Here is an 18,756-nt window from a genome sequence, read left to right as displayed (position 1 = left end):
CGTGCCAAGGAAGGAATGCCCAAAGCCAACCTGAAAGCGAGGCGCACACAACGATCGCTCTTGTACAGTGGGCAGCAGCACCAGCATTGCATGGCACTTGCGTGACGGCAAGAGGACAAATGCACATTGTGCTTGCTCTGACCTCGTTTTCATTTTCCCTTATAACAAAGTTTAATTTTCACGGCAAATTACTTGTCTACGACCATACCACAGGGAAAACACCGGTTCTCGTCCGATCACCGAAGTTAAGCCCTGTCGGGCGGGGTTTAGTACTTGGATGGGAGACCGCCTGGGAATACCCCGTGTTGTAGGCTTCCCTTTTTCTTCTGTACACTTGATTATCTCAAAAAATCTCAGTTTCTTTCAATGAAAGAAAGACACATTCCAAACCAGGTTTTTTGAACACAACATGCCAACGATATGTCAAAGATGAGACATACGACAAAAACAAAATAGTTCACACGAGAAAGTGGAACTTGTATTCCCAAGGGAGCGCGTGCGCGCGAGATCTTATCAATCCAACGTTTATGACATGAAACGTATCTTTTCGTGTGAGCAAAGAACAGGATACGACAAGTAAAAAATGCATGCACTGTTATGCATTAGATGGAAGTTAACCTAGCCCGGATGATATGTATACAACGAAGGCTACAACACTACAACATTGATCTTGCGAAAACGTGACTTACGTGACGTAGCGCACTTCAAAGTCTTACTGTTCCCTGCTCAACACGGACAGTACGTATTCAAAGGGCCGATAAAGACACTATCCTGAACCATGAAAGATTTACTTTTTATGATAACAATCCAATTAACTGATAACATAGAGAAACCACAAAGTGTTGGCACAGAAATGTAACGCCAACTGATCTGGCGGGTCCTCAGTTACTCAATGCAAACGGGGCTCTCCAGAACGCAACATAACACAACGCAAAAGAAATCTATCGCGATGGAGCAGTACAAACACACATCCACTTACGTTTTCGAAACGATGCACGAGGATAAGAGCTCGACCCGCTGGCATTTTCTTGTCTCACTCGTCTATCGATGGAAATCGATGCGGCTGAAATAAACACGTCGTCTCCCTCTCTGTACGGCCAAGAATGAGAGAAATGAAATCACAGTTTTTCAGTGCACCAAGTACGGACATTCACCTACAATTTCAGCAGTGGACTTCACAAATACAACTCACCTTCCTTAGTCCTTACACCGCCACCGCATCTCCTTCCCTGCCCTGCCTGAAACGTTACCAACAAACTTCCCATTAGCCAACTTTGCCACCGGGGTTTGGTGCGGGACTAAGCGCGAACGCAGGTCCCCACTACCAGAAATTATACGCTCGAGTTACCCACATTTGGGGTAATCGCAAGGGTCAACCCCAATCGAAGTGCAATGAAAGAGCCTCACCTTGAGAGGACTGCCTCCCTGATCACCAAGTGCCTCCCGCGTCAGGTAAGTTTTTTTTATGTTTAAGGCGAATGGCAGCCCCCCGGTAGGGTGAGTGCAATGGCTGCCAGACATTCAGACTCATCCATCAACAACAATGGTTCGCCTCAAACGGGGGTGCACCAGCACGTCAAACGTCACCGGGGAATCGAACCCCGCCCCTACAAACAAAAAAAAAAAACAAAACTAACGAAGAAAAGCATTCACGAGACGCCTCGTCCGACTTACACTCGAGAATGGCATTTCCACATCAAACAAACAAACAAGCAAACCAACAGGACGAAGGACTACAGGACAAAACAAAAACAACCGAACTGTGCAGCGGCGAATGGCAGACCTGACAAGGACGCCAGTCAGAAAGACTCATCCTAACAGGAGTAGGTACGCCGCGAGACAGCAACAGCTTGGGGCGACAATGGGACTAGAACTGGGACAGAGAAAAACGACCATTGCAAACAGAGCCGATAATGCCAGACGCACCCCACTGACGATGAAAATAACGTAGACGACGGGGGGACTTGAAACGCTTAAAAAGGAGAGGTAGATTGAACTTGACACGAGAGCGGACCTTTGCGATGACATCGAGAGCACCGGGCGGCACATTACGGAAACGAAAGTCATTCCGAGCGAGCCAGATAAAATACTTACAGACAACCTAGGATGTACACGAAAACACGAGGAACTCGACGGATCTCAGCCGGGTCAAAAACCAAACAGCACGTGACGGCAAACCAAAGAAGGGGACGAAGACGAAAAAACCAAACAATAGAGACTGTAACCATGAAAGAACACTATGAGCAAGAGGGCAGGAGAAAAACAAGTGAGAAGGACATTCAGAGGCAAGACGGCAAAAAGCAAGAAGGGTCGACCGAGTACCCAAAAACCGACAAGGCGATCGGCAGTGTACAACACGCCATGGCGACCTTTCAGTTGAGATCGATCACTGGGCGGTCAAGATTGAAGAAGAACAATTGGGACCAGGTCGAAGGCCAGTAGAGAGTATAGCCATACAAAGGAAAAAACTTGTCAACACAATGGGGAGTCGGACGATCCTCAGACAGCAAAAACAAATAAACAGAATTTGCAGAGATAGAGGAAACAGCAGCAAACATGATGAGGGGACAAAGACGCAATGACAAGGGAGGAACGACGCCGACGGGAAAAGGAACCACCAACCAAACGCCAAGCAGACAGAAGAGCAGAGTAAAACGGGGGGAGGGACTTGGAGGAAAAGGCCTCAGGACGGGACAGAACAACATCAAGAGCAGGGACACCAAAACGAGAATCACACCAAAAGGAAAAGAAATGGACCCAACTACGCGGAGAAAACAGTGAAACGCCGAACCCACTGGACAAGAAGCGCAGAAACCTTAAGACGAAGATCAATGACAGAAAAACCCACCAGCAGATGTAGGCTGAACAACAACAGCACGAGAAACCAGATCGCGTTTGCCCTTCCAAAAAAACCCAAAAACCAATTTACAAAGCTCGGAAGAAACCCAAGGGGGGACATGAATTAGGGAGGCAATGTACCAAAACCCTAGAAAGGGCCAAGGCGTTGATGACGAGAGCTCTCCCGCCGTAGGACAGGGAGCGTTGCCTCCAAGAAGCCAGCACATTCTCCACGGCATCAATCCTAGGACGCCAGTTCACTTCCTCCAAATTCCCAGGCCCAATAAAGACGCCCAGCACTTTGATCTTGGCCGAGGTCCCAGTCCAGGGTGACAGGGGGGTCAGTCCTGCCAGACCACGAACCGAGCCACAATCCCTTGGATTTGGATCCCTGATTAAGCTTAGCACCAGAACCCCTTTCAAAAAGAGCATAAACTTCAAAAATAGCAGCAATGGCAATATCAGACGTGACAATGAGAGAGGTGTCATCGGCGTACTGCGAGATCGGAGACAGGGCCCGCGGGGGCCCGGGGACAGAAAGACCAATGATACGTGGATTGGCACGAATGTTAACAGCAAGCACTTCAGAAACTAGAACATACAATAATGGAGACAAAGGACAGCCCTGACGCACGCCACGAGACAAAGGAAAAAACCGAGACAGATAACCATTAACAACTACAGAGCTTTGGACAGCAGAATAGAACAGAACAACCCAACGGACAAAAGATGGGCCAAAACCCATCCTCGACAAAGTAGCACACATAAATGACCAATCCACTCTATCAAAGGCCTTTTCCTGGTCTAAGGAGAGAACGGCAACGGGATGTCAGATTCCGTGGCAAAGGCAACCACATCACGCAAAAGAGCAACATTCTCGCCAATAAACCTGCCAGGAACACCGCAGGTCTGATCCTCACTAACAAACCAGATGGATAACTTTGAGAAGGCGCCCAGCAATAAACACGAGAAGCAAGCTTATAGTCGACGTTGAGAAGGGAGATGGGGCGCCAGTTACGAGCGTCCAACCGATCTCCCTTCTTAAAGATTAAGGATATGAGACCCCGCCGTTGAGACAAAGACATAGAACCAGACAGATAACACGAATTCAAGACCTCCACTAAATCAGACCCAAGGACGTCCCAGAATTTCAAGTTAAAACTCCATGGGAGAGGCCATCGGACCCCGGGGCTTTACGACGAGCCATGCCAACAAGGGCACGATGACACTCCTCAAGAGTCAGAAAGCCCTCACAAAGATCAGCTTGGGCAGATGAAAGGACGAGGGACACATTACTGAGAAGAATATCTTGAGCGGCGGAATCCGTAGGACAGGCAGTAAAAAAAGAGAGGAGTAGAAAGTGGCGAACGAAGAACACAGATCAGAAGGTGTTGAAACAATGGACCCATCAGGGTTCCGAAGCGCAGAAACCCACCGGTCAGCAGACCGTTTCTTCTCTAAACGAAAAAAGTACGCCGATGAGACTTCGCCCTCCTCAACCCATCGGACACACGTGACCGTACTTGGGCACCTTGAGCAGCCCTGATGTCATAGGCGGAAAGCTGTTCAAGGGTGGATCGATAAACACCTAAAACAGACAGGCAACCAGCATCAAGCCGTGCCTTGAGGTGTGCCGCCAACTAGCCAACAAATCGCGTGACCAAGATTCTTTCTGCGACCGGCGCACACAGTAAGATACCGTAATGCCCTTCGATCTTTGCTTTACCGGAATCCCACCACTTGGAAAGAGAGGAAAAACAGAGCTTACAGTCCTTCCAATCGGCCCAAAAGTCAGAAATAAGGCGACAGACCAGTACTCCTCCTCCTCCAGGACTGAGGTATTAAGCTTCCAAAGCCCCGGACCAGGAGGAATAACGTCAGGAACAGTAAGAGAGCAGGACACAGCACAATGGTCTGAAAACGGACACGGAAGAATTTCACAAACAGAGACAGAGACGCAACCCAGACATAAGGGCACCCAATTAGATCTATACGGGAGGAGATAGAGCCATCCGCCTTAGTCCAGGTAAAGGCGGAGGAAGACGGATGGAGGTATCTCCAAATATCAATACAACAGACATCGTCAAAAAGACGACCAAGGGCAACAACACTCTCACGCGAGGTATCACCGACCACGGAGCCCACACGGTCAGCAGCGCGATCAAAGACGGTATTAAAATCGCCGGCGAGGAGGGTGGGAACTGAAGGGTCTAATCGGGAAGAGACCCCGTCCAGGAAGGCATCACGATCAGGGTTACGATTGGGAGCATAAATGCAAGCAACCCTGAACACAGCGCCACGCAAAGAAAACTCACATAACAAAAACCGACCACAACTATCAGAGGAAGAGATTTAACAAGGGACAACACTGGACGAAAACAAAAACATACAACCACAAGGACTTATTAGAGCCGGAGACACCACAACGGAAAGACCAGATGACTGGAAACCAGGACTGACACTCACTGAGGGAGATGCAGTGGGCCTCTTGGAGGCACACTACATCAGGAAACAACAGGCAAGGAATGAAGCCACTGTACAAACCCAGCTCGCTTAGACTGGTCTCGCAGACCGTTGACGTTAATTGAGACAACTGACAGAGCCATAATGGAGTACAGTAAAAGAGTAACTATGTACGTGCTTTGCGTTGGGGGAGGGAAAACGACACATCAGGCAAACCTTCGTGCTTCGCAGACTTGACAGTATCAGCTGAAGCACGAGTCTTCGATTTAGTAGAAGAGGGCGCAGCTCCGCTCTTCTTAGCCACCTTTGTAAGAGCCTTCCGGGAAGGAGTAACAGAAGAGCTATCAGAGGAGGTTCTCAACGGAATCACAACCGCGTTTACGAGGAGTGGATACCTCAACCATTTCCACCTCCAAAGGTTCAACAGATTGGGAGGATGGAGGAAACACCCGAAGAAACAAGACTGTCGGTACCACCACTAGCAAACAGTACCCCTTACGACGCACACCTGTATTCTCAGCCACTTTACATAAAGTGCCACCACTTGGTGGTTTTTAACATTTTGTAATTTTTTAACAGAATCTCAGTACTTTTGGCAGATGCCCGTAAATGCTCACGGCGGACAAGGTGCTCCCAGTCTCATGGCCACGAGATATGGTGGTCCGATTACAATCCGTGCCAAGGAAGGAATGCCCAAAGCCAACCTGAAAGCGAGGCGCACACAACGATCGCTCTTGTACAGTGGGCAGCAGCACCAGCATTGCATGGCACTTGCGTTGACGGCAAGAGGACAAATGCACATTGTGCTTGCTCTGACCTCGTTTTCATTTTCCCTTATAACAAAGTTAATTTTCACGGCAAATTACTTGTCTACGACCATACCACAGGGAAAACACCGGTTCTCGTCCGATCACCGAAGTTAAGCCCTGTCGGGCGGGGTTAGTACTTGGATGGGAGACCGCCTGGGAATACCCCGTGTTGTAGGCTTCCCTTTTTCCTTCTGTACACTTGATTATCTCAAAAAATCTCAGTTTCTTTCAATGAAAGAACATTCCAAACCAGGTTTTTTGAACACAACATGCCAACGATATGTCAAAGATGAGACATACGACAAAAACAAAATAGTTCACACGAGAAAGTGGAACTTGTATTCCCAAGGGAGCGCGTGCGCGCGAGATCTTATCAATCCAACGTTTATGACATGAAACGTATCTTTTCGTGTGAGCAAAGAACAGGATACGACAAGTAAAAAATGCATGCACTGTTATGCATTAGATGGAAGTTAACCTAGCCCGGATGATATGTATACAACGAAGGCTACAACACTACAACATTGATCTTGCGAAAACGTGACTTACGTGACGTAGCGCACTTCAAAGTCTTACTGTTCCCTGCTCAACACGGACAGTACGTATTCAAAGGGCCGATAAGACACTATCCTGACCATGAAAGATTTACTTTTTATGATAACAATCCAATTAACTGATAACATAGAGAAACCACAAAGTGTTGGCCACAGAAATGTAACGCCAACTGATCTGGCGGGTCCTCAGTTACTCAATGCAAAACGGGCTCTCCAGAACGCAACATAACACAACGCAAAAGAAATCTATCGCGATGGAGCAGTACAAACACACATCCACTTACGTTTTCGAAACGATGCACGAGGATAAGAGCTCGACCCGCTGGCATTTTCTTGTCTCACTCGTCTATCGATGGAAATCGATGCGGCTGAAATAAACACGTCGTCTCCCTCTCTGTACGGCCAAGAATGAGAGAAATGAAATCACAGTTTTTCAGTGCACCAAGTACGGAACATTCACCTACAATTTCAGCAGTGGACTTCACAAATACAACTCACCTTCCTTAGTCCTTACACCGCCACCGCATCTCCTTCCCTGCCCTGCCTGAAACGTTACCAACAAACCTTCCCATTAGCCAACTTTGCCACCGGGGTTTGGTGCGGGGACTAGCGCGAACGCAGGTCCCCACTACCAGAAATTATACGCTCGAGTTACCCACATTTGGGGTAATCGCAAGGGTCAACCCAATCGAAGTGCAATGAAAGAGCCTCACCTTGAGAGGACTGCCTCCCTGATCACAGTGCCTCCCGCGTCAGGTAAGTATGCCTTTTCAGCCTCTCCGGGACCGCAAAACGCAACTTGTCTGCGCATACCATGTGGTAATGGAGGTCACGTGCTCCTCGTCCTGTCGTGTCGTGCTGTCCACTCGCTGCTATGCTACCTAGAAAAGAGAAGAGAATGTGAAGGTTGGTTGCTTGGTCACTTTTTCTGCTTTCACTTGATTATTTCTTCCCCAGAGGGAAGTGGGCCACGCTCGGAGGTAGTGCTATACCGAGGCAACCCGTGGCCGGGACGAGGCAAGCCTCTTTTCCACGGCCCAGTTCCAAAAATCAGTTTAATATATGAGCTGCTCGATGAGCAGCGGTATCAGATATTAAGCTGATAAGAACAGATTACTACACTTGATCTTAGCCAAAAGGCCGAGAAGCGATGCCCGTAAATGGCTCACGGCGGACAAGGTGCTCCCAGTCTCATGGCCACGAGATATGGTGGTCCGTTACAATCCGTGCCAAGGAAGGAATGCCCAAAGCCAACCTGAAAGCGAGGCGCACACAACGATCGCTCTTGTACAGTGGGCAGCAGCACCAGCATTGCATGGCACTTGCGTGACGGCAAGAGGACAAATGCACATTGTGCTTGCTCTGACCTCGTTTTCATTTTCCCTTATAACAAAGTTTAATTTTCACGGCAAATTACTTGTCTACGACCATACCACAGGGAAAACACCGGTTCTCGTCCGATCACCGAAGTTAAGCCCTGTCGGGCGGGGTTTAGTACTTGGATGGGAGACCGCCTGGGAATACCCCGTGTTGTAGGCTTCCCTTTTTCTTCTGTACACTTGATTATCTCAAAAAATCTCAGTTTCTTTCAATGAAAGAAAGACACATTCCAAACCAGGTTTTTTGAACACAACATGCCAACGATATGTCAAAGATGAGACATACGACAAAAACAAAATAGTTCACACGAGAAAGTGGAACTTGTATTCCCAAGGGAGCGCGTGCGCGCGAGATCTTATCAATCCAACGTTTATGACATGAAACGTATCTTTTCGTGTGAGCAAAGAACAGGATACGACAAGTAAAAAATGCATGCACTGTTATGCATTAGATGGAAGTTAACCTAGCCCGGATGATATGTATACAACGAAGGCTACAACACTACAACATTGATCTTGCGAAAACGTGACTTACGTGACGTAGCGCACTTCAAAGTCTTACTGTTCCCTGCTCAACACGGACAGTACGTATTCAAAGGGCCGATAAAGACACTATCCTGAACCATGAAAGATTTACTTTTTATGATAACAATCCAATTAACTGATAACATAGAGAAACCACAAAGTGTTGGCACAGAAATGTAACGCCAACTGATCTGGCGGGTCCTCAGTTACTCAATGCAAACGGGGCTCTCCAGAACGCAACATAACACAACGCAAAAGAAATCTATCGCGATGGAGCAGTACAAACACACATCCACTTACGTTTTCGAAACGATGCACGAGGATAAGAGCTCGACCCGCTGGCATTTTCTTGTCTCACTCGTCTATCGATGGAAATCGATGCGGCTGAAATAAACACGTCGTCTCCCTCTCTGTACGGCCAAGAATGAGAGAAATGAAATCACAGTTTTTCAGTGCACCAAGTACGGACATTCACCTACAATTTCAGCAGTGGACTTCACAAATACAACTCACCTTCCTTAGTCCTTACACCGCCACCGCATCTCCTTCCCTGCCCTGCCTGAAACGTTACCAACAAACTTCCCATTAGCCAACTTTGCCACCGGGGTTTGGTGCGGGACTAAGCGCGAACGCAGGTCCCCACTACCAGAAATTATACGCTCGAGTTACCCACATTTGGGGTAATCGCAAGGGTCAACCCCAATCGAAGTGCAATGAAAGAGCCTCACCTTGAGAGGACTGCCTCCCTGATCACCAAGTGCCTCCCGCGTCAGGTAAGTTTTTTTTATGTTTAAGGCGAATGGCAGCCCCCCGGTAGGGTGAGTGCAATGGCTGCCAGACATTCAGACTCATCCATCAACAACAATGGTTCGCCTCAAACGGGGGTGCACCAGCACGTCAAACGTCACCGGGGAATCGAACCCCGCCCCTACAAACAAAAAAAAAAAACAAAACTAACGAAGAAAAGCATTCACGAGACGCCTCGTCCGACTTACACTCGAGAATGGCATTTCCACATCAAACAAACAAACAAGCAAACCAACAGGACGAAGGACTACAGGACAAAACAAAAACAACCGAACTGTGCAGCGGCGAATGGCAGACCTGACAAGGACGCCAGTCAGAAAGACTCATCCTAACAGGAGTAGGTACGCCGCGAGACAGCAACAGCTTGGGGCGACAATGGGACTAGAACTGGGACAGAGAAAAACGACCATTGCAAACAGAGCCGATAATGCCAGACGCACCCCACTGACGATGAAAATAACGTAGACGACGGGGGGACTTGAAACGCTTAAAAAGGAGAGGTAGATTGAACTTGACACGAGAGCGGACCTTTGCGATGACATCGAGAGCACCGGGCGGCACATTACGGAAACGAAAGTCATTCCGAGCGAGCCAGATAAAATACTTACAGACAACCTAGGATGTACACGAAAACACGAGGAACTCGACGGATCTCAGCCGGGTCAAAAACCAAACAGCACGTGACGGCAAACCAAAGAAGGGGACGAAGACGAAAAAACCAAACAATAGAGACTGTAACCATGAAAGAACACTATGAGCAAGAGGGCAGGAGAAAAACAAGTGAGAAGGACATTCAGAGGCAAGACGGCAAAAAGCAAGAAGGGTCGACCGAGTACCCAAAAACCGACAAGGCGATCGGCAGTGTACAACACGCCATGGCGACCTTTCAGTTGAGATCGATCACTGGGCGGTCAAGATTGAAGAAGAACAATTGGGACCAGGTCGAAGGCCAGTAGAGAGTATAGCCATACAAAGGAAAAAACTTGTCAACACAATGGGGAGTCGGACGATCCTCAGACAGCAAAAACAAATAAACAGAATTTGCAGAGATAGAGGAAACAGCAGCAAACATGATGAGGGGACAAAGACGCAATGACAAGGGAGGAACGACGCCGACGGGAAAAGGAACCACCAACCAAACGCCAAGCAGACAGAAGAGCAGAGTAAAACGGGGGGAGGGACTTGGAGGAAAAGGCCTCAGGACGGGACAGAACAACATCAAGAGCAGGGACACCAAAACGAGAATCACACCAAAAGGAAAAGAAATGGACCCAACTACGCGGAGAAAACAGTGAAACGCCGAACCCACTGGACAAGAAGCGCAGAAACCTTAAGACGAAGATCAATGACAGAAAAACCCACCAGCAGATGTAGGCTGAACAACAACAGCACGAGAAACCAGATCGCGTTTGCCCTTCCAAAAAAACCCAAAAACCAATTTACAAAGCTCGGAAGAAACCCAAGGGGGGACATGAATTAGGGAGGCAATGTACCAAAACCCTAGAAAGGGCCAAGGCGTTGATGACGAGAGCTCTCCCGCCGTAGGACAGGGAGCGTTGCCTCCAAGAAGCCAGCACATTCTCCACGGCATCAATCCTAGGACGCCAGTTCACTTCCTCCAAATTCCCAGGCCCAATAAAGACGCCCAGCACTTTGATCTTGGCCGAGGTCCCAGTCCAGGGTGACAGGGGGGTCAGTCCTGCCAGACCACGAACCGAGCCACAATCCCTTGGATTTGGATCCCTGATTAAGCTTAGCACCAGAACCCCTTTCAAAAAGAGCATAAACTTCAAAAATAGCAGCAATGGCAATATCAGACGTGACAATGAGAGAGGTGTCATCGGCGTACTGCGAGATCGGAGACAGGGCCCGCGGGGGCCCGGGGACAGAAAGACCAATGATACGTGGATTGGCACGAATGTTAACAGCAAGCACTTCAGAAACTAGAACATACAATAATGGAGACAAAGGACAGCCCTGACGCACGCCACGAGACAAAGGAAAAAACCGAGACAGATAACCATTAACAACTACAGAGCTTTGGACAGCAGAATAGAACAGAACAACCCAACGGACAAAAGATGGGCCAAAACCCATCCTCGACAAAGTAGCACACATAAATGACCAATCCACTCTATCAAAGGCCTTTTCCTGGTCTAAGGAGAGAACGGCAACGGGATGTCAGATTCCGTGGCAAAGGCAACCACATCACGCAAAAGAGCAACATTCTCGCCAATAAACCTGCCAGGAACACCGCAGGTCTGATCCTCACTAACAAACCAGATGGATAACTTTGAGAAGGCGCCCAGCAATAAACACGAGAAGCAAGCTTATAGTCGACGTTGAGAAGGGAGATGGGGCGCCAGTTACGAGCGTCCAACCGATCTCCCTTCTTAAAGATTAAGGATATGAGACCCCGCCGTTGAGACAAAGACATAGAACCAGACAGATAACACGAATTCAAGACCTCCACTAAATCAGACCCAAGGACGTCCCAGAATTTCAAGTTAAAACTCCATGGGAGAGGCCATCGGACCCCGGGGCTTTACGACGAGCCATGCCAACAAGGGCACGATGACACTCCTCAAGAGTCAGAAAGCCCTCACAAAGATCAGCTTGGGCAGATGAAAGGACGAGGGACACATTACTGAGAAGAATATCTTGAGCGGCGGAATCCGTAGGACAGGCAGTAAAAAAAGAGAGGAGTAGAAAGTGGCGAACGAAGAACACAGATCAGAAGGTGTTGAAACAATGGACCCATCAGGGTTCCGAAGCGCAGAAACCCACCGGTCAGCAGACCGTTTCTTCTCTAAACGAAAAAAGTACGCCGATGAGACTTCGCCCTCCTCAACCCATCGGACACACGTGACCGTACTTGGGCACCTTGAGCAGCCCTGATGTCATAGGCGGAAAGCTGTTCAAGGGTGGATCGATAAACACCTAAAACAGACAGGCAACCAGCATCAAGCCGTGCCTTGAGGTGTGCCGCCAACTAGCCAACAAATCGCGTGACCAAGATTCTTTCTGCGACCGGCGCACACAGTAAGATACCGTAATGCCCTTCGATCTTTGCTTTACCGGAATCCCACCACTTGGAAAGAGAGGAAAAACAGAGCTTACAGTCCTTCCAATCGGCCCAAAAGTCAGAAATAAGGCGACAGACCAGTACTCCTCCTCCTCCAGGACTGAGGTATTAAGCTTCCAAAGCCCCGGACCAGGAGGAATAACGTCAGGAACAGTAAGAGAGCAGGACACAGCACAATGGTCTGAAAACGGACACGGAAGAATTTCACAAACAGAGACAGAGACGCAACCCAGACATAAGGGCACCCAATTAGATCTATACGGGAGGAGATAGAGCCATCCGCCTTAGTCCAGGTAAAGGCGGAGGAAGACGGATGGAGGTATCTCCAAATATCAATACAACAGACATCGTCAAAAAGACGACCAAGGGCAACAACACTCTCACGCGAGGTATCACCGACCACGGAGCCCACACGGTCAGCAGCGCGATCAAAGACGGTATTAAAATCGCCGGCGAGGAGGGTGGGAACTGAAGGGTCTAATCGGGAAGAGACCCCGTCCAGGAAGGCATCACGATCAGGGTTACGATTGGGAGCATAAATGCAAGCAACCCTGAACACAGCGCCACGCAAAGAAAACTCACATAACAAAAACCGACCACAACTATCAGAGGAAGAGATTTAACAAGGGACAACACTGGACGAAAACAAAAACATACAACCACAAGGACTTATTAGAGCCGGAGACACCACAACGGAAAGACCAGATGACTGGAAACCAGGACTGACACTCACTGAGGGAGATGCAGTGGGCCTCTTGGAGGCACACTACATCAGGAAACAACAGGCAAGGAATGAAGCCACTGTACAAACCCAGCTCGCTTAGACTGGTCTCGCAGACCGTTGACGTTAATTGAGACAACTGACAGAGCCATAATGGAGTACAGTAAAAGAGTAACTATGTACGTGCTTTGCGTTGGGGGAGGGAAAACGACACATCAGGCAAACCTTCGTGCTTCGCAGACTTGACAGTATCAGCTGAAGCACGAGTCTTCGATTTAGTAGAAGAGGGCGCAGCTCCGCTCTTCTTAGCCACCTTTGTAAGAGCCTTCCGGGAAGGAGTAACAGAAGAGCTATCAGAGGAGGTTCTCAACGGAATCACAACCGCGTTTACGAGGAGTGGATACCTCAACCATTTCCACCTCCAAAGGTTCAACAGATTGGGAGGATGGAGGAAACACCCGAAGAAACAAGACTGTCGGTACCACCACTAGCAAACAGTACCCCTTACGACGCACACCTGTATTCTCAGCCACTTTACATAAAGTGCCACCACTTGGTGGTTTTTAACATTTTGTAATTTTTTAACAGAATCTCAGTACTTTTGGCAGATGCCCGTAAATGCTCACGGCGGACAAGGTGCTCCCAGTCTCATGGCCACGAGATATGGTGGTCCGATTACAATCCGTGCCAAGGAAGGAATGCCCAAAGCCAACCTGAAAGCGAGGCGCACACAACGATCGCTCTTGTACAGTGGGCAGCAGCACCAGCATTGCATGGCACTTGCGTTGACGGCAAGAGGACAAATGCACATTGTGCTTGCTCTGACCTCGTTTTCATTTTCCCTTATAACAAAGTTAATTTTCACGGCAAATTACTTGTCTACGACCATACCACAGGGAAAACACCGGTTCTCGTCCGATCACCGAAGTTAAGCCCTGTCGGGCGGGGTTAGTACTTGGATGGGAGACCGCCTGGGAATACCCCGTGTTGTAGGCTTCCCTTTTTCCTTCTGTACACTTGATTATCTCAAAAAATCTCAGTTTCTTTCAATGAAAGAACATTCCAAACCAGGTTTTTTGAACACAACATGCCAACGATATGTCAAAGATGAGACATACGACAAAAACAAAATAGTTCACACGAGAAAGTGGAACTTGTATTCCCAAGGGAGCGCGTGCGCGCGAGATCTTATCAATCCAACGTTTATGACATGAAACGTATCTTTTCGTGTGAGCAAAGAACAGGATACGACAAGTAAAAAATGCATGCACTGTTATGCATTAGATGGAAGTTAACCTAGCCCGGATGATATGTATACAACGAAGGCTACAACACTACAACATTGATCTTGCGAAAACGTGACTTACGTGACGTAGCGCACTTCAAAGTCTTACTGTTCCCTGCTCAACACGGACAGTACGTATTCAAAGGGCCGATAAGACACTATCCTGACCATGAAAGATTTACTTTTTATGATAACAATCCAATTAACTGATAACATAGAGAAACCACAAAGTGTTGGCCACAGAAATGTAACGCCAACTGATCTGGCGGGTCCTCAGTTACTCAATGCAAAACGGGCTCTCCAGAACGCAACATAACACAACGCAAAATAAATCTATCGCGATGGAGCAGTACAAACACACATCCACTTACGTTTTCGAAACGATGCACGAGGATAAGAGCTCGACCCGCTGGCATTTTCTTGTCTCACTCGTCTATCGATGGAAATCGATGCGGCTGAAATAAACACGTCGTCTCCCTCTCTGTACGGCCAAGAATGAGAGAAATGAAATCACAGTTTTTCAGTGCACCAAGTACGGAACATTCACCTACAATTTCAGCAGTGGACTTCACAAATACAACTCACCTTCCTTAGTCCTTACACCGCCACCGCATCTCCTTCCCTGCCCTGCCTGAAACGTTACCAACAAACCTTCCCATTAGCCAACTTTGCCACCGGGGTTTGGTGCGGGGACTAGCGCGAACGCAGGTCCCCACTACCAGAAATTATACGCTCGAGTTACCCACATTTGGGGTAATCGCAAGGGTCAACCCAATCGAAGTGCAATGAAAGAGCCTCACCTTGAGAGGACTGCCTCCCTGATCACAGTGCCTCCCGCGTCAGGTAAGTATGCCTTTTCAGCCTCTCCGGGACCGCAAAACGCAACTTGTCTGCGCATACCATGTGGTAATGGAGGTCACGTGCTCCTCGTCCTGTCGTGTCGTGCTGTCCACTCGCTGCTATGCTACCTAGAAAAGAGAAGAGAATGTGAAGGTTGGTTGCTTGGTCACTTTTTCTGCTTTCACTTGATTATTTCTTCCCCAGAGGGAAGTGGGCCACGCTCGGAGGTAGTGCTATACCGAGGCAACCCGTGGCCGGGACGAGGCAAGCCTCTTTTCCACGGCCCAGTTCCAAAAATCAGTTTAATATATGAGCTGCTCGATGAGCAGCGGTATCAGATATTAAGCTGATAAGAACAGATTACTACACTTGATCTTAGCCAAAAGGCCGAGAAGCGATGCCCGTAAATGGCTCACGGCGGACAAGGTGCTCCCAGTCTCATGGCCACGAGATATGGTGGTCCGTTACAATCCGTGCCAAGGAAGGAATGCCCAAAGCCAACCTGAAAGCGAGGCGCACACAACGATCGCTCTTGTACAGTGGGCAGCAGCACCAGCATTGCATGGCACTTGCGTGACGGCAAGAGGACAAATGCACATTGTGCTTGCTCTGACCTCGTTTTCATTTTCCCTTATAACAAAGTTTAATTTTCACGGCAAATTACTTGTCTACGACCATACCACAGGGAAAACACCGGTTCTCGTCCGATCACCGAAGTTAAGCCCTGTCGGGCGGGGTTTAGTACTTGGATGGGAGACCGCCTGGGAATACCCCGTGTTGTAGGCTTCCCTTTTTCTTCTGTACACTTGATTATCTCAAAAAATCTCAGTTTCTTTCAATGAAAGAAAGACACATTCCAAACCAGGTTTTTTGAACACAACATGCCAACGATATGTCAAAGATGAGACATACGACAAAAACAAAATAGTTCACACGAGAAAGTGGAACTTGTATTCCCAAGGGAGCGCGTGCGCGCGAGATCTTATCAATCCAACGTTTATGACATGAAACGTATCTTTTCGTGTGAGCAAAGAACAGGATACGACAAGTAAAAAATGCATGCACTGTTATGCATTAGATGGAAGTTAACCTAGCCCGGATGATATGTATACAACGAAGGCTACAACACTACAACATTGATCTTGCGAAAACGTGACTTACGTGACGTAGCGCACTTCAAAGTCTTACTGTTCCCTGCTCAACACGGACAGTACGTATTCAAAGGGCCGATAAAGACACTATCCTGAACCATGAAAGATTTACTTTTTATGATAACAATCCAATTAACTGATAACATAGAGAAACCACAAAGTGTTGGCACAGAAATGTAACGCCAACTGATCTGGCGGGTCCTCAGTTACTCAATGCAAACGGGGCTCTCCAGAACGCAACATAACACAACGCAAAAGAAATCTATCGCGATGGAGCAGTACAAACACACATCCACTTACGTTTTCGAAACGATGCACGAGGATAAGAGCTCGACCCGCTGGCATTTTCTTGTCTCACTCGTCTATCGATGGAAATCGATGCGGCTGAAATAAACACGTCGTCTCCCTCTCTGTACGGCCAAGAATGAGAGAAATGAAATCACAGTTTTTCAGTGCACCAAGTACGGACATTCACCTACAATTTCAGCAGTGGACTTCACAAATACAACTCACCTTCCTTAGTCCTTACACCGCCACCGCATCTCCTTCCCTGCCCTGCCTGAAACGTTACCAACAAACTTCCCATTAGCCAACTTTGCCACCGGGGTTTGGTGCGGGACTAAGCGCGAACGCAGGTCCCCACTACCAGAAATTATACGCTCGAGTTACCCACATTTGGGGTAATCGCAAGGGTCAACCCCAATCGAAGTGCAATGAAAGAGCCTCACCTTGAGAGGACTGCCTCCCTGATCACCAAGTGCCTCCCGCGTCAGGTAAGTTTTTTTTATGTTTAAGGCGAATGGCAGCCCCCCGGTAGGGTGAGTGCAATGGCTGCCAGACATTCAGACTCATCCATCAACAACAATGGTTCGCCTCAAACGGGGGTGCACCAGCACGTCAAACGTCACCGGGGAATCGAACCCCGCCCCTACAAACAAAAAAAAAAAACAAAACTAACGAAGAAAAGCATTCACGAGACGCCTCGTCCGACTTACACTCGAGAATGGCATTTCCACATCAAACAAACAAACAAGCAAACCAACAGGACGAAGGACTACAGGACAAAACAAAAACAACCGAACTGTGCAGCGGCGAATGGCAGACCTGACAAGGACGCCAGTCAGAAAGACTCATCCTAACAGGAGTAGGTACGCCGCGAGACAGCAACAGCTTGGGGCGACAATGGGACTAGAACTGGGACAGAGAAAAACGACCATTGCAAACAGAGCCGATAATGCCAGACGCACCCCACTGACGATGAAAATAACGTAGACGACGGGGGGACTTGAAACGCTTAAAAAGGAGAGGTAGATTGAACTTGACACGAGAGCGGACCTTTGCGATGACATCGAGAGCACCGGGCGGCACATTACGGAAACGAAAGTCATTCCGAGCGAGCCAGATAAAATACTTACAGACAACCTAGGATGTACACGAAAACACGAGGAACTCGACGGATCTCAGCCGGGTCAAAAACCAAACAGCACGTGACGGCAAACCAAAGAAGGGGACGAAGACGAAAAAACCAAACAATAGAGACTGTAACCATGAAAGAACACTATGAGCAAGAGGGCAGGAGAAAAACAAGTGAGAAGGACATTCAGAGGCAAGACGGCAAAAAGCAAGAAGGGTCGACCGAGTACCCAAAAACCGACAAGGCGATCGGCAGTGTACAACACGCCATGGCGACCTTTCAGTTGAGATCGATCACTGGGCGGTCAAGATTGAAGAAGAACAATTGGGACCAGGTCGAAGGCCAGTAGAGAGTATAGCCATACAAAGGAAAAAACTTGTCAACACAATGGGGAGTCGGACGATCCTCAGACAGCAAAAACAAATAAACAGAATTTGCAGAGATAGAGGAAACAGCAGCAAACATGATGAGGGGACAAAGACGCAATGACAAGGGAGGAACGACGCCGACGGGAAAAGGAACCACCAACCAAACGCCAAGCAGACAGAAGAGCAGAGTAAAACGGGGGGAGGGACTTGGAGGAAAAGGCCTCAGGACGGGACAGAACAACATCAAGAGCAGGGACACCAAAACGAGAATCACACCAAAAGGAAAAGAAATGGACCCAACTACGCGGAGAAAACAGTGAAACGCCGAACCCACTGGACAAGAAGCGCAGAAACCTTAAGACGAAGATCAATGACAGAAAAACCCACCAGCAGATGTAGGCTGAACAACAACAGCACGAGAAACCAGATCGCGTTTGCCCTTCCAAAAAAACCCAAAAACCAATTTACAAAGCTCGGAAGAAACCCAAGGGGGGACATGAATTAGGGAGGCAATGTA

General features: G+C 48.3%; 12 non-coding genes across 12 annotated transcripts; 5 read left to right on the top strand and 7 right to left on the bottom strand.

Moving 5' to 3' along the window:
- The first annotated feature begins 194 nt into the window (after positions 1–194).
- On the top strand, positions 195–314 carry LOC138034349 (5S ribosomal RNA). Its single transcript, XR_011128887.1, has one exon. It is a non-coding gene; the product is annotated as a 5S ribosomal RNA (ribosomal RNA).
- Positions 315–1,292: 978 nt separating this feature from the next.
- Positions 1,293–1,460, bottom strand: LOC138034297 (U1 spliceosomal RNA). Its single transcript, XR_011128840.1, has one exon. It is a non-coding gene; the product is annotated as a U1 spliceosomal RNA (small nuclear RNA).
- Positions 1,461–6,169: 4,709 nt separating this feature from the next.
- LOC138034310 (5S ribosomal RNA) lies at positions 6,170–6,288 on the top strand. Its single transcript, XR_011128851.1, has one exon. It is a non-coding gene; the product is annotated as a 5S ribosomal RNA (ribosomal RNA).
- Positions 6,289–7,264: 976 nt separating this feature from the next.
- On the bottom strand, positions 7,265–7,428 carry LOC138034373 (U1 spliceosomal RNA). The gene has a single exon (XR_011128909.1). It is a non-coding gene; the product is annotated as a U1 spliceosomal RNA (small nuclear RNA).
- Positions 7,429–7,622: 194 nt separating this feature from the next.
- LOC138034320 (U2 spliceosomal RNA) lies at positions 7,623–7,816 on the bottom strand. The gene has a single exon (XR_011128861.1). It is a non-coding gene; the product is annotated as a U2 spliceosomal RNA (small nuclear RNA).
- Positions 7,817–8,083: 267 nt separating this feature from the next.
- Positions 8,084–8,203, top strand: LOC138034347 (5S ribosomal RNA). Its single transcript, XR_011128885.1, has one exon. It is a non-coding gene; the product is annotated as a 5S ribosomal RNA (ribosomal RNA).
- Positions 8,204–9,181: 978 nt separating this feature from the next.
- Positions 9,182–9,349, bottom strand: LOC138034296 (U1 spliceosomal RNA). Its single transcript, XR_011128839.1, has one exon. It is a non-coding gene; the product is annotated as a U1 spliceosomal RNA (small nuclear RNA).
- A 4,709-nt stretch (positions 9,350–14,058) lies between these two features.
- LOC138034298 (5S ribosomal RNA) lies at positions 14,059–14,177 on the top strand. The gene has a single exon (XR_011128841.1). It is a non-coding gene; the product is annotated as a 5S ribosomal RNA (ribosomal RNA).
- Positions 14,178–15,153: 976 nt separating this feature from the next.
- LOC138034370 (U1 spliceosomal RNA) lies at positions 15,154–15,317 on the bottom strand. The gene has a single exon (XR_011128907.1). It is a non-coding gene; the product is annotated as a U1 spliceosomal RNA (small nuclear RNA).
- A 194-nt stretch (positions 15,318–15,511) lies between these two features.
- LOC138034319 (U2 spliceosomal RNA) lies at positions 15,512–15,705 on the bottom strand. Its single transcript, XR_011128860.1, has one exon. It is a non-coding gene; the product is annotated as a U2 spliceosomal RNA (small nuclear RNA).
- Positions 15,706–15,972: 267 nt separating this feature from the next.
- On the top strand, positions 15,973–16,092 carry LOC138034346 (5S ribosomal RNA). The gene has a single exon (XR_011128884.1). It is a non-coding gene; the product is annotated as a 5S ribosomal RNA (ribosomal RNA).
- Positions 16,093–17,070: 978 nt separating this feature from the next.
- LOC138034295 (U1 spliceosomal RNA) lies at positions 17,071–17,238 on the bottom strand. Its single transcript, XR_011128838.1, has one exon. It is a non-coding gene; the product is annotated as a U1 spliceosomal RNA (small nuclear RNA).
- Between the last annotated feature and the right edge of the window lie 1,518 nt (positions 17,239–18,756).

Source organism: Montipora capricornis, unplaced genomic scaffold (assembly GCF_036669925.1).
Source record: "Montipora capricornis isolate CH-2021 unplaced genomic scaffold, ASM3666992v2 scaffold_115, whole genome shotgun sequence".
Taxonomy (NCBI): Eukaryota; Metazoa; Cnidaria; class Anthozoa; order Scleractinia; family Acroporidae; genus Montipora; species Montipora capricornis.
This window is presented reverse-complemented; position numbering and strand designations above follow the sequence as displayed.